The sequence below is a fragment of the Pipra filicauda genome, unplaced genomic scaffold (assembly GCF_003945595.2).
Source record: "Pipra filicauda isolate LSUMZ 115617 unplaced genomic scaffold, ASM394559v2 scaffold59_size3379749_pilon, whole genome shotgun sequence".
Lineage (NCBI taxonomy): Eukaryota > Metazoa > Chordata > Aves > Passeriformes > Pipridae > Pipra > Pipra filicauda.
In genome coordinates this window covers 1470647-1489052 of record NW_024104753.1, presented here as the reverse complement: position 1 = coordinate 1489052, position 18406 = coordinate 1470647, and positions in this window count along the sequence as shown.

Genomic DNA, 18406 nt, shown 5'->3' with positions numbered 1-18406 from the left:
ACATAGAGAAAGATAAAATGAAGGCTTTAAGGTGGAATCTAGGTGACTCACCACTGGAATATTCTAACTGAAAGTATTTTACAGTAAAACATGTCATTCAAAGCAGAAGTATTTATTATTATGATGGTTTTGGCAACACATTTGATCACGTCATTAGAGTTGATTTTCACTTTAGTCATTTGGGCTGAGAGTGTCTCCAATTATTTTGCTGTTTGAGGGTTTAATAGCTCATTCCAATCAATTCAGAATACCTAAGAAATGCTGCAATGGAGCCTGCATGTCCCACATTCTATAGTCTCCTATGAAGGAATTATTTAGGTCAATCTTTCTTACCTACAGTAAAAAGCAGGAAAAAAAGTTTTCAGTAAAAGGCTGAAGAATAGCTATTGATGCTTTTATATAAATCCACAAGAGTAACCACCAAAAGAACGTACAAAATCCACTGCTAATATTATATAAAGATTTGCAAGTCTCCTGCAAATATTACCACGGTGATTATTTGAAAGCCAACAAACAAGATTAAAATAAATATTTCCCTTCAAATGAGAATTTGCCAAAGAATGAGAATTGAAATGAGTTTTCCTATTGATTGCTGTGAATGTTTATGAATTCTTTTAAGTAATAATGATGAAAATTAGCATCCAATGTAGAAAAATTGATTAAGTACCTTAAAAAAGACCACTCTGAAAGGTTCTATAGAGGAGCTGCACCAAGATTTACAAAGCATACTGACCTACTTTTTTTTTTTTAAATCCCACTCTAAAAAAATCTATACACTCAAGGCAGTATGATTTTTTTTTTCCAGCTTAAAGCTAAATTTACCTTCCTGTTTAAGTCCAAAATGGCATTCTATTGCACAGATTTTATTTATCTGTGATGTGAACGTCACCGGGCAGAATTCCTGCAGCACCAGGAAGGGGCCAACCCAGCCACCAACGCCACCACAGTGTGCCACCTGCCAGCACAGGGAGGAATCGATGTCCTGGTATGATTTACAAGGGCACCATTTCGAGTTCCATTCAGTTCAGTACACCAGAATAAACAAAACAAAACAAAGCATCTATCCTGTGAAAAGTCTCTGCTTCACAGCTTAGCTTTTGGTACTTACAGCTTTCAATGCCACGGGAAGACTCGCCGAGCTATCTTGCCCTGCTGAGAAGCCACGATTTGGAAGGGCTACCTACCTGAATCAGAGGTTACAACAGGTGTCAAGCTTCTGGGTATCACTTCAAGATGCTATTCAGCTGTGGAAACATTTATGCATGGCCAAAGGAAGAGAGGGAGGACAGCACAGTCACCTGAATATCCACACACAGAACTTAACTTTTAAAAATCTGTATGGAATATTTTGAGGAATTTACTATGTGTATTAAAAACTCACAATTTACTTTGGAAATGTAAATCTCTCACATTACATGACTTTTGCGTGGTTTATCATTAACTTGCCATGGGTTTTAAGCAAGAAACAACATATGAAGCAGAGTGTAGAGTACAACGTGTTTCTGGGAAGCCATTATGGGGATAGTCTCAGTAATGAGTAGGAAAACGATACCTTTTTTTGGATTTGGGCTTTTTTTACATCACAGTGCCACCACTCATTCGGGGAATACTGCTGTAGCTGGCATCCTACAGGTGTTTTGGAAGGGCCTCTCCTGGGAGTCAGCTCTCACTACCACAGAGAACAGCAGCCTCTCCCCTCTGTAGAAAGTAGCTACTTCTGTTTCTCAGCTCCTGCTGAAATCAACACTCAGCAAAATGTCCAGTCTCCTGCAGGGACAAGGAACTCATTTTCCCCAGAAAAATGGGCTCCTGCTGGCTGCTGCCTTGGCTCTGCGGGAAGTTAGATCCCAGGTCTGGGATCCCCCTTGCCTGCAAGTAGAATGGGAGCAGGAGCTGCTGCCTCTCCTGCAAGCCTAATTTCCATCTATTTAAAGAGCTGTGATTCACAAATCAGGAGAACTCCAAATTTAGTGGAGCAAATTTTAGAAAAGCAGAAGTCCTGCCCTTTCTCCCCACTTGACCACAGGTCTCAGGAGAAGGCTGAGCCTGGGGAAAGGTGCAAACCCACCAACCCACCCGGAGCCAGGTGCAGATTGGGGAAACTTTGCTTTAGAAGCAAATGTGATTGTGTGGGGGATTTTTTTTGTTGTGTTGCTGGGTGTTTTTTTTGTAGTTTATTTCTTTGTTTTTTAAATTTAGTTAGGAACGTAACAAGAAAGTAAGCATGTAAAATATGCAGTTCATTTAAAAAGCAATATATAAACAGAATTTTATCAGGCTATCCTGGAGAAGATGTGATTATTACCTAGGCAAAAATACTTTATATAACTCCCTTACTGAGATCTGCATGATAGACTGACTGGCAGAGCTATTAATTGATTCTTTGTATTTCTGATCTCACTAGGGCCAGCAAACGTTCCTAAAGGTTTTTAATTCCTCATCATGACATCCATTATGTTCACCTCTGAGATGTCTAAATGAATTCCATGTATAATGGCAATGTTATGTAAAATGCAACATGACAGGAATACTTAGAATTGTTCAAAGCTGTGCTGTGGAAACCAACCTTGTTTGTGCTAGCCATCCAATATGGGATTTGCATGTTTTGGTTTTCTACAGGCATATTGAGAAACTCAGCTCTGTAAGGGTTTAGACATTGCAGGTGGGGCAGTGTTATATCCCTTGTGGCTCAACTATGAACAGAAAACCAAACACAAACTAAAATAATCTATACAGGAAGAACAGGCATGCTGACAGAGATTGTTTGACATTAAAAAAGCACAGCTACAGCTGCCTACTCTTTGTTACAATGTCTACAGTAAATCTGGGATAATGCTCGCACAAGAAACAAAGAACTACCACAGAGGACACTTATATAGGAGAAATAGATTCTGAAAGGTGTCAATTTAAGTAATTTAACTACAGCAAAAGAAAAATAAAGCAGTTTTCTAAAACCTGAGCCTTTCAATTGTGGAAAGCAGCTGTGAGAAAAATCTAGCCTTTCTTTGGAGCAGCAAAACAGGACAGTTGTATGATATAGGCAAGAAGCTACATTCCTAAATGTATAGTGTCTTTTGCTTATCTATAAAATACAATGTTAATAAAAGACTTATGTCTGCTTCTGCACCTGAACTGCCAAGAGAGGGGGGTTGGACTGGATAACTTTTAAAGGTCTTTTCCAACCAAAGTCATTCCATGGTTCTGTGATCCTATGCTATGGTTTCCAGCATGGCAAAATGATCTGTGTTCACAGAAATGTGTACATTCGTTGATTCATCGGTGTTATCTTGCTCTGGTGCCAATAGTAGCTACCTCATGGGTCTCACCCATCCTGGGAAGGTAAGAGAAGGGCCACCCAACATGTGAGCAAATTGTACTCTCTATATGTCCTCTGCAGGTTATGATTACCTAGCAAAACTGGTAAGACATTGCTTTAGGACTTGCATGATTTGTAACTTAGAAGATGCCCCAAACTCTGCTGAAAATAAGCATAGTTTATTCTTCTGCCAGCTGAGTCCCAAGCTTCTTTTGGGTTTGTCAAATGACTGAGAACGAATACCCCGTCTGAAAAAAATCAATGTGAAGAACAATTTGAACACAAAATGAATATCTGTGATGCAAATTCTATAACATGTATGAGAAAAACCTGCAACATTGTTGACACTCCAAATCCATTGACACATAGACTAAGTGTTAGTGCTGTACGAACATAGAGAAACATTCCTTTTTTGACTTTGTACTAACCTCTATTTTCTCCTAAATATCTGCAAGCCATATATTTTTTTTTCCAGAGAAACAACTATTAAAGGACTCCTTATAATGAAGAATTGAGGTAAAGCAGCATATGTTTAATATCTCTAAGAGCAACAAAATCATTGGTTCCTTCATATCATCAAAGATCCTTTCCTAAAACACATCAAAGCAGAAATCTGTGAAGAACATCTGGGGGTCAGCACCGGCAAAATACAAGGTGAGAGCAGAAAGATTAAATGATTTTTTGGTATTTAGTTTTTCTGGTTTTAACTTTGGAATTTGGATCTCAGTCTCTCTCATCAGAAGATCTGAATCAAATCAAGGTGCAGATAGAATGGGTTGTGGACTGAATAGATCAAATGGACACCAACAAATTTTCAGGCTCAAATGATACTTAGACAGCAATTTAGCTGGAATTCCAGGAATAAAATACCTTGCCTACTAATGGTGGTGTATAACTGCTGTGCATTTCCATTGGGATGGGGCCAAAAATCTAATCAAAAGGTTTGAGGATCTGACATACATGAAACATCAAATTGATTAACCTACCAGGAAAATGAGTAGAAGGAACAGATGGACTGCTGCACAAACAGGAAAAGAAAAAACAACACACCCTTTGCAGGGGAAATCCAGACTCACAGACTGTTAGATTTTTTTTGAAGTGGTCAAAGGCATATAGATAAAAGAGGTCTTGGTAATGTTAATCTCAATGGATTTCACAAAAGCTCACACCATAGGCTCTTAAGAAAAAGATACAATCATGAAGTAAGAGAAAAGTTACTTCCATAGGTAAATAATTGGTCAAAAGAAAGGAAAAATGTATGAGTAAATGGGAAGTTTTCATAGCAAAGGAGAAGCCCACAGGGGTCTGTGCTTTTGCTTTTCAGAATATTCATAAGTGGTTTGGAAAAAGGGCATGACCAAATTTGTTGATGATACTGAGTTGTTAAGGATGGTGGCACAGATTAAGTATGAGAGAACCAGTCAAAAGACCTACCAAAGGAGATAGTAACTGATGGTAATGGCAGTTGAAGTTCAAGATTGGTAAATGTAAAGTGTTGCACAAAAATAATTCTAGCTAGTTACACGAAATGATCGACTCTAAGATGGCTGTCCCTATTTGGGAATGAGAACATGGAGGGATAGCAGTTCTAGACTGATTGCTTGGCAGTGGGTAAAAAAACAAATAGAAAAAAAGAGCAAAAGTGTTACACCCCTGTATAAATCTGTAATACACACACCACTCGAAATTGTGTACAGGTTTGATTTTCTGCAACCTGGGAAGAGTAACATGGAAGTGATGAAGATTCAGGCAGGGACAACAAGGATGGGAAGGGTATGAAATTGTTTCTACAAGGGGATTTAATCAACTAGGACTCCTGAGCTTGAAAAGTTAAAAATAATAGAAGATGTAATAGAGATCAATAAAAATCACGAGTGGCATAAATAGAATTCTGAAGAAATTACTATAACTTCCTACATAAGAACTGGGAAGGTTAGCAGTTGTTGAGTGCAAAACATAAAACAAAGGATCCTCTCCCTGTGAAGTTGTGGAACTTCCTGAAGCAGGATGATGTGAATGCTTAAAATTCAGATGCCTCCTACATGTTAAATTCTTGAGAGAAAACATTTGTCTTACCTAATACGAAAAGAAATAACCTCTGATACAGGAAGTCCTTGAGCCACAAACTTTTGGAGTTTGAGAAGAAATTTTGCATGTAATGTCATTATTGTATGCTTCAATCCACGTATAATAATGGCCACTGTCAAATCCTACCTCATTGAGCTGAAGTATTATACAGTATGACTATTCTTATGTTCCTACCCTAAAAATTTCCCAGGCACATTATGAAAATGAATCCAAGGAAAGGTAGCAAATGAACCAGGGCCTACAGAGCTTAGGCGAACCACTTAAGATAAATGTAACAATATTTTAGTTTACTAGACATATTTTCCAATCCATTTGTATTAGATGTCTAATGGCATTTATTTTACTTCCTTTTTCAATATTTCTTTGCTCTCTGCAGGAAGAAGTAGGAACTGAAGGTGAAGATGCTAAGGAAGTTCAGGTAAAGATCACAAAGAAAAACAGTAAAGATTTTCAGAACCAAGAACAACTAGCTTATTCTGAGTTTAAAAGACCACATAAAATGTAAGAATAGATTAGAAGACTGATACAAATGCACAGTTGATATTTATAAACAGAAAGGGTGAAGGAGTTGTTACAAAAAACTTTTTTATCATTCTTCAGAATTGTGAATCTGATGCCACACCTTCCCTACTTACACAGGAAAGGACAGACTTAACCTCTTCTTGCTTTTACCCTTCTCTGAAAAACTTCAAAAAGACTCTGCAGAACCACATCCTTCCAACACTTAAGAATATGACCCCAAACTTATTAAAGGCATTGTGCTTACAAAATTATTTAATTAAATTTTTTCCAGAACTTCCAGAGAAATCAAATTAAAATTTCATATTTCAATGTATCCATACTTTCAGAACAAGAAACAAATAAATGTGGTTTAGCAAAGTGTAAAACCAGGCTTTATTCTTCCTTCCAGTTACAACTTTCTTTTTGTCAAACACTTTTTAAAAATAGATTTCTGCAAGATTCTCTGCATAATCACACCACTGAAAATCCTGCTTGGCAGCTGTGTAAGACAGTCACTTAAACTATCCTGCACAGGCACTGTGGTCTCTTTATATGTGGTATTTTCTACAGTAAGTTCATAAAGAAAAATTTTCATAGCCATTAAACGTTTAATTGATGACAAGAACATTTCATTTCTCTTAAGCGAAAAATTATTGCATAAGTCTTTTGTAAAGACTTAAATCCTATATTTATTTTTTTTTTAAAACCTTAAAAGGCAGAATCTGAACAGACACACCAGAAAGATAAGGCTTTGACTGTAACTTTTGGGTTTTTTCTTCAAAATACAAAATCCTTGAAATGGGGGAGGGGAAGGAAAAACTTCTTAATTCTTACCTTGGCAAACTCCCTCTATAGAAACAAAAAGAGATAAGCCTACAAGGAGGAAAATGGAAGACAATTGTCATAGCAACCATTTAAGAACATACTCAATACAGGAAATAATCTGATTAATCTCTTTTTTTTAAGAATGACAAGACATACAAAAACATCCAGTTAAGTAACATGACAATTTTTTTTAAAGATGGTATATTAAGTCTCACTTTCTTAAATTTTGTACCTTAATTGCAGAGTTTTTGACTCATTCACTGCATATACAGCCTTTAGGGGCATAAACAAAAATAAAGATAGCCAGTTCTTCTGTTTGTTTAAATTCCCTAGACCACAATTAAGCCCAAATATTTTTGTCATGAGACAAAGACAAGGTGATAACACTTTTAAAAACCAGGAGTAGATACTCTTGCACTGAAAATAAGAGTATTAGAAAATTAAACTAGTCCAGGGACAGAGACTATGAAAATATAATCCTAATTGCCCTTTCCCATTTTGTTGCAAGCCAACCTACTATGCCACAGAAATCTCGATGGCTTCTGAGTAATATCTTCAGTTCATGAAACCACACCTTTTTTTTTTTTTTGATATTGACATCAGCCATTTGCTTATTTTCAGTCTCAATTTTACCATATACAGCAATCAAACCCTGCTACATTTCTAGGTTTAAGATAAAACACAGACACTTATTTACTCTCCCTTTAGGGATTATCTTGATACAAGAACAATTTACAAGCCGTGTTTCTGAAGGACTTACTTTCAGTCACAACCACTGAAAGACTCATTAGCAGATCTGGATGGAGAACATTGTTGCTCATGAGTGAAATTTCATTAGAAACAGAAGAGCATGAGACAGCAAATATTTAATAAACTGTTCCACCCTTTCCAAAGAAAGACAAAGTGTTAAATACAGCCAAAACCTGCTCATCTAAGAGAAAGCTAAAAATCCTGCAAAAAGCCAGCAGTTTCATCTGCTAGTAAACAGTTCTGATAGGATTCCTATTTTTTCAGCACAGGAGAGTTTGCTCCAGTAATAGGTCATTTGCCATTCCTCAAGTTTTCAGAACCAAATTGCATTTCCTACAAACCCTATCCTCTGTGTAGCTATTTATACTTAAAAAGTCAAACAAAAATACTGCATGAGCTAAATAAAAAGGGTGTTTGTTGCATAATTGAAGGCTGCAATTATTTTCCAGGAAGTTAAATGCATCTATTTCAGATCCTTCAAGAAAAAGACCTATTATTCCAGCTATTAAACCCTGCATATTTCTGACGTCTAACTTTTTACCCCAAGGGCTTCCTTCTTCAGATGCGAGAAAACAAAATGCAGAAACTTATTCCAGTAGAAAGGATGGGTATAAATTTGATCTCACTCACTCATTAAAGTGAGTTTTAAGGCTTTTAAAATGCTTTAACAGATCCTAAACTTTAAACCTCATTCTCCACTTCAAACCCAGGGAAGAGTCAGTGTTTACTGAAGCATTAGGTCACATCCACTCCTCTCTAGGGAGGCCCTGGGGAAGCATCCTTCAGTTCCTGGGCCAGACAGCACAGTGTGGTCCTCAGCCAGGGGGAGCAGCAGAAGCACTTTGTGTCTCCAAACTTTGTCCCAAGTCTACCCTTTCAAAACTCACACCTCCCTTGCATCCTTATTGTGGCCAGACCTCACAAGTGCCCTCCCCACAGTGGCCTGGAGCAGTCACTCGTGCCTCTTCGTCACCATCTCTGTGCTGATGTGTGTCCCTCACTATTGCTGCCCTCACTGTTTGCACAGGGGAAAGCTGTGCTCTCTGTCAGGTGAACTTTTGACAGCAGACCAACTGTCCCAGCAGCCACAGCTTCTCCACGGGAATGGGTGGATTTGGTGGTGGGAGGCAGGCAGGTACTTACTGCTCTACAGACCTGACAAAATCCAGCAGTGGGCACATTTGTGATCAAGGGCACCCTTGCTTGGTGGCTTCCCAAATACCTGGTACTCTGAGGTGCCTTGAATATCATTATTTCTTTCTCCAATATAGCCAGATCTTAGAATAGACTAGAATAGGATAGAACACTTTCCATTTGAAGAGTACTACAGTGATCATTTAGTGAAACTGCCTGACTGCTCCAGAAGTTAAAGCATGTTATTAAGGGCATTGTCCAAACATGCAGCACGGCACTCACAAAGCTAACATAGTGTGGGTTTGCTGCCACTAGCATCATTTGTTGTTTCATGTCTTCTGAGGATTTGGTTGAAACTCTTGATTAAAAGTTCACGCTATTTTTCTTTTGATCCTTGGCTCCATTTAATGAAGTCACAACAAAGAATGCGTTGAAAGAACACAAAGAACATGCATCTCCAACTATTGTTGCTTTGTCCTTACCTTTCATGAAGGAAAGTGATATTATTTGTTTTCTATATAAACACGTTGATTAATTATAGATTTATGTTGTGCTTGTACAAAATCAGAGATAGCTGAACACATTTGAGGGATTATATATTAAGCACAGAAGAATAAAATTATATTGTGCAAGCATCAAAATTGCAAATTGCTACCGAAAAACAAAGAGGTTTAAAAACCCAAAGAGATATTTTTCTGTTCATTTCCTGTTGTGGGAACTGTATATTACATATCAACACATACAGAGAAGATGAATCTCCAACCTGGAAACCAATAAGAAACTGAACTGTTTTACAAAACCCTCAAAAGTTGGTGTTTCTTACTTTTTTAAATTTTGCTATTTTTTAAACTGTAATACAGTAATTATTCTCCTTGTCTCTAGTTAGCCTCAAAAATATTGTCAACAAAAGCATCAGCAGAAGTCTGTAATCAGCTCTGGAAGAATCCACATGAATTTATCTCCTGAATTTCTAAACTGAGGTTAATGAATGAACAGTCCTTGAACCTACATTGCATCTTGAGTATACTTGCTAATAAGGATGATCTACAAAACAGCAGAACACATTGAAACAATTTCCAAAGGGACTCATAAAATTCCTCTACCAAGCAAATACACATTATAACCAGAAGTCACACAAAGTCCAGCTGCAATGAATGTGGCCACTTGAAAGTGGTCACTGATGACAAACTGCATTGTACAGAGGTTTCTGTGAGAGCCTTCAGGGCTATGGTTCCAGTAATAAATAGGTCTGATACACACACATTATCATGGAGAAGATCACTTGTAGAAACAAATTCAGTGACCTATGACACCATCCATAGGCAAAATATTTTTCCAAGAATGCACAACCAGCAAGATGTCCAGTTCAGTGGAGAATTTTACCTTTATAGCTAAGGACTCAGTTGCATATGTATGTCCTTTTCTTCAGTGCAATTATCTCCAATTTGTACTTTATTTTTTATGTGATTAGCTATTTATACTTCCAGAACTAATAAAGAGGTATAGCAAAGGGAATCAATAAAAGGTGTATCATTTATCCCTCAGAGATTTCAATGTATTCTAGTTAGATATTGTTGAACATTTTCTTTTCACTGATAACATTATAATCCATTAATTTACTTTCTGTAGTCACTTTTTTTTCAAAGAAAAGATATTTTTTTCTACACACCTACCTATTAGGCAACAAAGCAGTGAAATTACAAGGTTCTATGACTGAGAGAAGTAACACTGAAACAAAACAGAGAATGTAAAACTCTTTCCACAAGCTTACTGTGTCACCAGCTATATGAGATGATATGTAAGAATACTTTAGAATTTCAAATAGGTAGTAAAAAAAAAAAAATCACTTAAAAGTACATAATTACCAACGAACTTGAGAAATGCTCATAAAACAATATGTGAAAATTTCCTGGAAACTGAACCAAAATGCAGCATAAGGATACAATCACAGTATTTGCTTACAAATGAACAAACGAACAAAAGCTGATGGAGATACAACCAATTTAGCCTCTTGTGCACAGAGTCCCTACAGAAACATGTATGGTTTTACATATGTGTATGTATATATGTGAATATGTCTATAATACCAGTATACAATAAAATACTGCTTAACTTTAACATAGAAAAAGTGAATGACCACTCAAAATATAGCATCAAGAGAATTTAGAAGCCAACCCATTTTTCGGTATCATATAAACTTGCTCAAAGCAGGGCTAACTAATGTGGAGGTTGAGAGAGAGAAAAAAATACAGTATATTAGCATGAACAGTGTTACACATCACAAAATAGAAGGAAATTATTTTTGAAAAGTCAGTAGCAACAAGAGCAATATCAGAGTGGCTCTATGGATTGGATTCATAAAGACTGATTGGTTACTGTCTCTTGTAGTACAAGAATGGGGGGACACCAAAGAAACATGGGAGGTTGAAAATGGTAAAAAGGAAAATGTTGTTCACAGAATGTGGTCAAGCACTGCAGCATCGTGTTCCAAGATGATTAAGGTTCTTAAGGTTCCAAGGTGCTTAAGGGTGCTTAAAGTTCAAAGGACAACTGAATAAATTATTAGAAGAGATGGTTGTTGACAGTTATTAAATATAGAAAAAAAAATCACTGTTTTTGGAAGTCTCAACCACATATTGGAAAAATACTTTGAGGAAGTATCATTAAATCTAAACTCTGGAGGATTTTTATATGAGGGTATCACACCAGAAAAAATGCAAACTTATTAAAATATATTGCTCTTAGCGTGTTTCTGACTCCAGTTTCTGGTACTATTTATTATCATTCGTCACTGTGAAAAGCTGCCTGGGTAATCTCACATGGTGTTGCTCTGCCTGTGGTCCATGGACCAACACTGACTTGTCAGATATAGTGTGTGAAGTGACTACAGAATCATGTGAAAACTATGCACTCACCTTCCTGCAAATACAGGGAAATGGGACAATAAATCAGGCAAAAACAAAATGCACAAATAAACATCCAATAGTTAGCCTAATTTAAAAAAAAAAATAAGTTGAAGACACTGAAACGGTTGTGTACAGAATAATTTAAGGATTTGAGAGGCATTGCTTTTTTCTAAAAGGCTAGCTAAGAAGATTTGAAAGCAGCAATCTATATATACATTGGCTGCTTTAATACAGTCACACTGTCACGTGTTTTCCTCTTTTTCTACAGTACACCCACACCCACCCAGCTAGTTACATGCTAAGAAATAAGGACCTAACCAACCTTTATCAAGAAGTGTGTAGAAGACATAGGTCCCAATCCAATATAATATCCCTTTAAATATCCCTGTGTTTAGATTAGTACTGTAAGCAAGTCTCATTTCACAAACATATTTTGAAGTTTTAAAGCAGAGAAGGGCATTGTCACTTTATTATTTTCAGTACAACTGAACATGAAGTCACTTTTTCTTAGCTAAGTCAAAACCAGAAGAACAAAAGCAACTTGTTTTGTTTGGAGGCTTTGGTTGCTTGGAAGCACTGGAGAGCTGAAATACTTGAGTAAATCAGACAGCACAATTTGTGGTTCATTTTGTCTCCTCCATCTTACTCTGACAGCTCAGTCCTATGTCATTAAATCTGCAAACAAGAAAAACAAGTAGTTTTGTGAGTGAAACTTAAGAAACTCACCTTCCTGTGTCTTCATGTTTTACTTCTGAATTTTCCCAGTCTGTCAGTTTTTTCCTTTTTGGTGGGGCATTCACACTTCCAGTGTAGAATCTGGTGTCTCATAAGGCAGTTGAGCTGGTGTGACAGTCTTTATCAGAACATATGGGTTCACAAAACTGTTTTGGAAAGATACTCCAGAATTTAAGGTGAACAAAACCAATAGGTTTACATAGTAACAACTCTAAAAATCAATCTATATGGTTTTTGGGGGAGGGTTTATTGTTTTGGGTTTTTTTTTTGTTTTTACATTTTCATCAATGATAGATGATGAGAGATCCTGGGTCTACTTCCCCAGGATTAGAAACAAAGAATCTCATCTCTCAAAACAGAAGGATATGACAGAGTTGGGCATAGGTCAGTGAACAGGAAGAATCATAGAATCTTAAAATCATTTAGGTTGGAAAAGACCTCTAACAACCATTAACCCAGCACTGTCAAGGCCACCCTAAACATGTCCCTAGGCACCCTGCCTACATCTACTGTCTTTTGGGTACATCCAGGGGTGGTGACTCCCCCTTCCCTAGGCAGCCTGTTCCAGTGTCTGACCACTCTTCCAGTGAAGAAATTTTTTCCTAATATCCAATCTAAACCTCCCATGGTACAACTTGAGGCCATTTCCTCCTGTCATGTCGCTTAACACCTGGAAGAAGAGATTGAAACCAGCTTCACTAAAAATTCCTTTCAGGCGGCTGCAGAGAGTAATGAGGACCCCTGATCCTTCTTTTTCTGCGGGCTAAACACCCCCTGATATCTCGGCCACTCCCCATCAGACCTGTGCTCCAGACCTTTCCCCAGCTCCATTGCCCTTCTCTGGACTTGCTCCAACCCCTCAGTGTCTTTCAAAGTATTGAGGAGCCCAAGACTCGAGGTGCAGCCTCACCAGTGCCGATTACAGGGCAGTGATCACCTCCATAGTCCTGCTGGCCACACTATTGTTGGTACAAGCCAGGGTTTCATTGGCCACATGGGCACATGCTGGCTCATGTTCAGCCACTGTCGATCAGCACCCCCAGGTCCTTTTCCACTGGGCAGCTTTCCAGCTGCTCCTCCCCAGGCCTGTAGCGCTGCCTGGGATTGTTGTGATCCAAGTGCAGGACCCGGCACTTGGCCTTGTTGAACCTCATATTGTTGGCCTTGGTCCATCAATCCAGCCTGTCCAGATCCCCCTATAGAGACTTTCTGCCCTCCAGCAGACCAATGCTCCAGCCAAATTTTGTGTCTTCTGCAAAATGACTGAGGGGACACTCTGTCCCCTCATCCAGATCATTGATAAGCATATTAAACACCAGATTGTTTCCAATACTGAGCCATGGGGAGCACCACCTGTGACCAGCCACCAGCTGGATATGACTCCATTCTCCACCACCCTCTGGGCCCAGCCACTCAGTAAGTTTTTTATTCAGTGATCAGTGCACCTGTCCAAGCCACGGAATTCCATCTGCTCCAGGAGAATGCTGTGGGGCACAGTGTCAAAGGCTTTAGTAAGGTTCAGGTTGACAACATCCAAAGCCTTTCTGTCATCTACTAAGCAGGATCACCCTGTTGTAGAAGGAGATCAGAGGTGAAAAGATTCTACGTAGTTACATTTCTTAATATATTCCTGTTTATAGACATATGAACCTTGTAGAATGAAGTCACATGAGCCTTGCTTACTACAGTAAAAATACATTCACACACATAACATCAATTTGGGAGCTCCAGGACGCAGGTCTGTTTATGGATTAAGCCCATTTTTCTTAGGATATATGTCCCATTAAAGTTCTGTAACCTCCTATCCCAGATTAATAAGATAATAAATAGAAACATAAAAGTAAAGAATAAAATATGTGTGTGCGTGTGTGTTTGAAAATTCTTCTGTATTTAGGCATGTTGGGAATACTGACCACTGATTTGATTTTACAACACAAGACAAGTTGACAGCAGAGAACTCATTTATCCTTAGCACTGGGCACAAAGTAAATATTCAGCCTTGTTGTTTGAATGTTCTGTCTGGACACGCTGCTCACATACAATGACTACATCACTTTGAACAAGCTCAGCTACCCCTACCAACAAACCTTTGTGGTTTAAATGCCTCATTTTTCTCTTTATGTCTTCCACCACCACCCTTGGTGTGGTCGTGGTGGGGTCTGCAGCCCCCTGAACTTAGGAGGGTGAGGCTGGGAATGGGATCAGCTCCTCTCTCAGTTTAAATCCTGCATGATGGCAGTGTTGCAGAACACTACGTTTGCATCAAGCTGGGGACACACCATGATGCTACTATGAGTGGTTTTGGTTTGCTGAAGATTTAACAAATTTTGTGAAGGTCCTGAACACCCTGGCCTAGCTTTCAAAGCAGGAGACCCCTTTGAGACCTCTGGTCACCTCTGACACTTCCATGTTGGCATGACTCCAGATTGTACCCACTGTAACATCCCCAGCTGGGCCTGGGATCTGCTGCTTCAGCGGGTCTGCAAGCTCCTTCATTACTCCCTCCCTCGCAGCCTCCTCCCACAGACTGGTAATTAGTGCAAGTGTAGGACTGTATTAATTGCAGCAATTGTCATGTTTAGATTTATGGGTTAATTGGTAATATCTGGTGTAACGTTTTCCCCTCTGGATATTTTTGATCACAGTAATTAACCTCCCTCATCCAGGGGAACAGACGCTCATCGCTGCATTCTCCAGCAGCCCGCAGCGAGGGTTCTGGTGGGATCCCTCTTCACAGGTGCCATGGTGGGCTCTGTGCTGCAGGGTGGGGATGCCCTGTGATGCCTCCCCTCCATACATTTGTCTGACATATCCTCAGGAAGCTCCAGAAAGCAGAGGCTGTGCTGTCTTGCCTTTGAACTGGCAGCTACAAAGCTGCTGCCAGTGATGCCTGTTTTTAGGAAGAGACTGGATCCTTATGGCCAGCTTCATTTTCTTATTAGAAGTGAAAGAAATTCCTATTATATTCTTCCACTTCTATAAATGGAAGTGGTGATAGGACCATGAGTGCCAAGCACAGCCATCTGATCTCAGAGCCCTTCCACTTCCTCTACTGCAGTACTGATGGTAAACGAGGATGAATGTCCCTCTCTGGAGAGCAGGAGATGGGGGGAAAGAGTTGGGTTTGTAAAGGTCAGCACAATGTTCCAGCATGGCTTGCTGTCTGCCCTGTGAAGGGATCTATTAAGACAGGTTTGCTCTTCCCACTGCCCTGCCTGAGCCTTCCTGGGTGGGTGATGCATCTCCAGTGATGCTGGTTGGAGTCCTATAGGGCTGGGGCCACATTTGAGTTTTATTTGCAAACTGCACCAGGCTGGCCATGGAACTCTGGATAAGTGGAGAGCCACTGATTCACAGTTCATCTTGCTGTTCTCCAGCTCATGATGTGAAGATGCTGCTGAGAGAAGCTTTAAGTTTCACCCCTCATTGATGTAGTGAAACACTTGTCTCTTCTGAAATCCGTCTCCAACAGCAGCTAGTGGGTAAGGAAGGTGCCAAGTTATGACTAGCTGGGAGCACATCTGGAGGGCTTTCATGGAGAACCACTGCTGACAGCAGGCCTTGGCACTGAGACATGCAAAGCATTTAGTGTAATGAATCAATAACCTTCATTTGTTGGGGCTTCCCCCCCTCCCCAGGAATTCTTCCTTTCTAATCCAAACTCTAAATCTCATTTCCAAACCCAGTCCCTCTTTCAGGAGTGGGGTAAATCTCTGAGCAACATGTGCTCAGCAGCCAGAAAGCCAACTCTGTGGCCAACAGGTGTATCTGGGTGATTTTTCTATCCAGCTAATGAGAATTTGGATTTTAGTAAATTTTCCCTCACTGGGCACAAACCAGGAGCAGTAACAATGGCAGGAGGACAGACAAGCCAGGACGCTGCCCTGGGAACATGTGTGGCCCTGTTTCAGAAGGCAGAGTGACACCCTGGGGAATGAAGCCATCTTTTGGCACTCCTTGCATTTCCAGCTCAAGTCCATATGAAAGGCTGGGATTTTTGAAGGTGTTGAACAGAGACCATTACAGAGCTTTATTGCTCTTCAGTTCCAAGAGAAGAATGGGGGGAATGTCTTTTGAAAGCCCCAGCTTAACCCAAGATAAGCACAGTTTGCTTCATTTTTTAATTGGAGCAATTCACAAAATTCCATCAAAATAGCCCAAAAGTCCTCAAAATCTCATCAGAATAGCCCAAGATTCAGCACAAATGCCACCAAATCAACACAAAATCACACCAAAACATCCTAAAACATCCCCGAATTCCCCAACATTCCATCAAAACACACCAAAATTCCACCAAAACAGCTCAAAATCACACCAAAAGACCCCAAAATAGATGAAAAATATGTTCAAAATGCCCCAACATCCACAAAAATCCACACAAAATCTCCCAATAATATCAAAAAATACACCAAGATATCCCAAAATATCTGAAGAATTCCAGAAAAATCCACCAAATTGCACCCAACATTCCCATCAAATTCCTACCAAAATGCCCCCAAATCAACTCTGAATCCACACAAAATATGCAAAATTTCCCCCAACCCCCCTAAAATCTATCCCAAATTCCCCCAAATGCACATAAAATGCCCCCCAAACACTCCAAACTACTTCAAAATCACCAAATGCCCCCAAATTCCATCAAAATCCACCCAAATCCACATAAAATCAATCAAAATTTATTCCAGAATTACTCGAGTTCCCCCAAAATATAAAAAAATTCATCCAAAAAATGCAAAAATTCCTGAAAATTCTCCAAAATTCACCAAAGGCCATATCAAATCACCCCAAATTGTGCCCAAATTCACCACAGATCTATCAACAATGCCCCCACATGATCAAAAATTCACTCAATTCCCCATTAAACTATCTCAAAATCCCATCAAAAGCCAACTAAACACCCTAAATTCATCAAAATTCGTCCAAATCCCCCAGAATTGATCCTAACACCCCCCTCCCCACCATTAGGTCTCTAAAAATCTGAATATGAGCCATTCAATCAATTGGATCTGGTTTGAACAAGTTGAAACTGGTTTGATTGGTTTGATTTAGTCAGATCCAGGTTTAACCATTTTGAACTGTTTGGATCCAGTTTGAACCAGTTTGATCCAGATTGAACAGATTTTATCTGGTTTGAAGTGATGAGATATGGTTTAGTCCAGTTTGAACCAGTTGGAACTTGATTGTCCCAATTCAGCTTGAATCGGAAAAAGAAAGGGAATGTGCCTGAAGGAAATAAAAATACTCTTAATAAGGTTGAGTTATAAATGTATTCAAATGATTTATTTTTAGTATGTTCTTAGCATATAATCATGCAGGCTGCTCATTACAAAATGCATGTCCCAAGAGGCCAGGGCTCCATCTGAAATACCAACCCCTTTGCACAAATGCCGAGTAACAAAAAAAAAAATAAATTATCCACCTAAATAGCATTTAATGAGATTTAAATGGTGAAAAGAAACAAAGTAGCGGTAGAAGAAGGTTAGGAAAAGAGCCAGGCAAATTGCCTTCTGGTTTTAGTATACAAAAGAAAAATAACAGGCAAATAGAGATTCAGCAATAAATAAAGGAGTATCAATGGGCTGGAAGACAGAAATTGGTTGGTCAGTAAGAAACATCTGAGGTGTTTGTGTGCAGGGTACATGACAGGTGTGTACGCTGTAAAATGAAAAGGGAAAACTAAATACCATTATAAAATGGAAGAGTAGATGTTAAAGAAATAGAATCAAGCTTTGTAGGATTTAGCTTTAATTGGTTAAGGTCAGTAAACACTGGATTTTTGCTGGATTTTTGTCCATTTCTGAGTTTTCAGGATACCTATGTCATGATTATAGTTCCTGAACAATCCAGTAGAAACTGTGGACTCCTGGAGGGGAATTTCTGGGTCTCCAAAGCTGCTGAAGGGAAAAAAGGCTTAAACTTCCTGGAAATTACAGTTCACCAGTAAGATCAGCAATCAAAGCTTGGTTTTAACATATCACTTTCAAGAAAAGTAGAAAATCTAATTCTAAACATCTTAACTATAGCAAAAACATCAAAGGTTATACACACCAGAAAGTAAAATGTGGAAGCAAGAAAAACAGGGTAACTAGTATAGACTAATTAACCCTAAATGCAATTGTAAAGTGCAGGTATTTCAGGACATAATAGTAAA